Raw genomic sequence first — 3,279 nt, 5'->3', positions numbered from 1 at the left:
AAGAAAGAAAGAAAGAAAGAAAGAAAGAAAGAAAGAAAGAAAGAAAGAAAGAAAGAAAGAAAGAAAGAAAGAAAGAAAGAAAGAAAGAAAGGAAAGAAAGAAAGAAAGAAAGGAAAGAAAGAAAGAAAGAAATGAAGAAAGAAAGAAAAGAAATCCCTGTCTCTAGGTCCAGACTACAGGGCTCTAGTCAACTATGAATCAGAAACTTTTAATTGTTTTTGTTTTGTTGGTGGTGGTAGTGGTCATGGGGCTTGAACTCTGGGCTTGGGCACTGTCCCTGTACTCTTCAGCTCAAGGCAAGGGCTCTACTGCTTGAGCTTGAGCCACAGCTCCACTTCTGGCTTTCTAGTGGTTTACTGGAATAAGAGCCTCATGGACTCTCCTGTCCAGCTGGCTTTGAACCACTATCCTCAGATCTCAGTCACCTGAGTAGCTGGGATTACAAGCTTGAGCCACTAGCTCTAGGCAACTTTTTTTTTGGGGGGTTGGTCATGGGCCTTGAACTCTAGGCTTGGGAGCTGTCCCTCAGCTCTTCAGCTCATGGCGATCGCTCTATTGCTTGAGCCACAGGGCCACCTCCAGTTTTTTAGTGGTTTATTGGAGATAAGAGTCTCACAGACTTTCCTGCCCGACTGGCTTTGAACCGAGATCCTCAGATCTCAGCCCCCTGAGTAGATTACAGGCATAAGCCACCAGTGCCTGGCTCAGGCAACCTTTTATAATTGTACTTTTTTTTTCTCATCCTCCATTGTAAGTTTTCTTTGCAAATTCCCATTACTCATGGCAGCTACCTATCATATACCCAGAAGTGCAATTGCTAGATCATACAGTGACTTCATTTTTTATATTTTTAAGGAAACACCAAAAATTTTCACAGACATTTTCTCACTTTGGTGGGAATCACAGGGGCACGAAAGTTCCATCCCTCTACATCTTCACCAAACTCATCTATCTTTCTTTTTGTAACCTCAATTGGTATAAGATGCTTTTGATTTGCATTTCCCTAGTAATAATGTTGAATGTTTCATGTGTTGGTTGGCAACTGTGATAAAATATTTGATTTTGGGGGGCCTATTTTCTTTTTTCTATTTCTTTTTTTGGTCAGTCGTGGGGCTTGAACTCTGAGCCTGGGTGCTGTGCCTCAGCTCTTCAGCTCAAGGCTAGTGCTCTACCACTTGAGCTACAGCGCCACTTCCAGTTTTTGGGTGGTTTATTGGAGATAAGAATTTCATGGACTTTCTGCCCAGGCTGGCTTTGAACTGTGATCCTCAGATCTCAGCTTCCTGAGTAGCTAGGATTACAGGTGTGAGCCACCAGCACCGGGCTTGGGCCTATTTTCTTTGAGGAAAAAAACTCTCCCTTGCCCACTTTAAACATCAGATTATTATGTTCTTTGTTCTATGAATATTTTGTCCAGAATTCCAGGCATTTTATTCAATGCATTTCAATCTGGTGAGGTAAAAAAGAAAATTCAAGAGATTAAATATGTTACAGTAGTCTGCATAGGAAATGATTACATCAGGATCTAAAAAGTTATGGACTGCCAACTCTAGTGGCTCATCCCTGTAATCCTAGCTACTCAGACACTGACATCAGAGGATCAGTTTGAAGCCTGTCAGAGCAGGAAATTCCATGAGACTTTTATCTCCAATTAACCACCAAAAAGCCAGAAGTGGAGCTGTGGCTCAAGTGGTAGAGTGTCAATAACCTTAGCAAAAGCAGCTCAGGGTCAGTGTCAGGGCCTCAGTTCAAGCCCCAGTACGTGACACCCCCCTCCTCCCCACCCCCGACCCCCTCCAGAGTCATAGATTGAGCCAGAGTTGGTCCTGAAAGTCATTCCTCAGGAATCTTTTTTTGGGGGGATACTCATTCAAACTTTTGATCCCCCTTTACACATCATATTAACATTCTTATTACAAGACATTCCATTTACAAATATTAGTTTTTCTTTTAAAAAATGTCACGCATATACCCCAAGAAAGTCTATACCAGATTCAGTCATTTTACTAAATAATTAAAACAATAAAAGTAATGAAAACATCAAAATTCTTTTTTCCCATATATGTTTTTTATTGTAAAAATACTGTAGAGGGGGTTACAGTTACATGAATATGTTAATGGGTACATTTCCTATTAAACATTGTTACCTCCTCCTTTGTTTTTCCCCTACTATCCCTTCCCTCCCCACCTTCCCAACAACTCCCACCCCCCGGAAATTGTAAAGTTCCTGTTCAACATAGTGTCTTGTACAGCTCATTGTTACAATGGGTCAACTTGTATCCTTATTTAAGCATTTTGTTATTGTAATTCTCTTAAAGAAAAGGGGTCTGAATCTGGGAAAGATGATCTGTAGGTGTAATAGGTCAAATCACCATACTCAGTAGTCAAGGAGACTCTAAATAACTTTATGATCTGATGTCTTCACAGGATACATTTCTATGAACAAGTGCTAAAAGGAATATAGTTTTCAGGCAGCAGAAGCATGTCTAATGAGGTGCTCAGCTATGTGTGTAGGGCACGGGTTTCAGCACACCAGGCACAGCCACATCTTTATTGCACGGGTCACAGTACTGAACAAATTCCTTTCAGCACAACCAGGCTGCTCACAGCCCACCTAACTTAACTCACTGTGCTCAGAGCGGACCGTGGCTTTCCCATTACCCCACAGTGCACCCATCACCCTTCTCCGTGCATCTCCAAGCTATGCTCTTGAAAAACAGAGAGAGCTTTCCTCCTCCCAATTTTGACCAATGGAGGTTTGAAAGAGTGTGTACAAAATCCTCTTGCTCTACACCACCTGGGGTGTGTTTACTTCTGTCCTATAGACTTGAAGAAGCCCGATAATCTTCTTCCGGAGTGAATGCACTGACACGGTGAGAAAGTCTCACTTAGTGAGGGCTTCTCTACACATGAGAACAGGGGTAAATAATTAGCATGGGGAGGAGGAAGGCAACTACCAACTAGGAATTAAATCACTACCAACTGTAGATCCATTATGACATCAAATAACCCTTCGGACCTGAGTTCCAGCCCCAGTAGGGCACACACAGAGTCACAGACGGAGCCAGAGTTGGTCTTGGAGTTCACTACTCAGGAATCTTAAAAAGAGAAAGAAGAAGAAAAAAAAGAATCTCGAGCTGGCGAGGGATGTATTTCTTCCAACATTCCACAGTCAGTGCGTGCGCACACCCATCCCCTCCCGGATGTCCTTCCGCCCGTCAGACGCGGTGTAGATGAGTTCCGGAACCCGGCTCTACTTCCGGTGGGGAAGGGGAAAGG

Source organism: Dipodomys ordii, unplaced genomic scaffold (assembly GCF_000151885.1).
Source record: "Dipodomys ordii isolate 6190 unplaced genomic scaffold, Dord_2.0 Scaffold207, whole genome shotgun sequence".
NCBI classification, from domain to species: Eukaryota; Metazoa; Chordata; class Mammalia; order Rodentia; family Heteromyidae; genus Dipodomys; species Dipodomys ordii.
Note: the sequence above shows the minus strand (reverse complement) of the source record.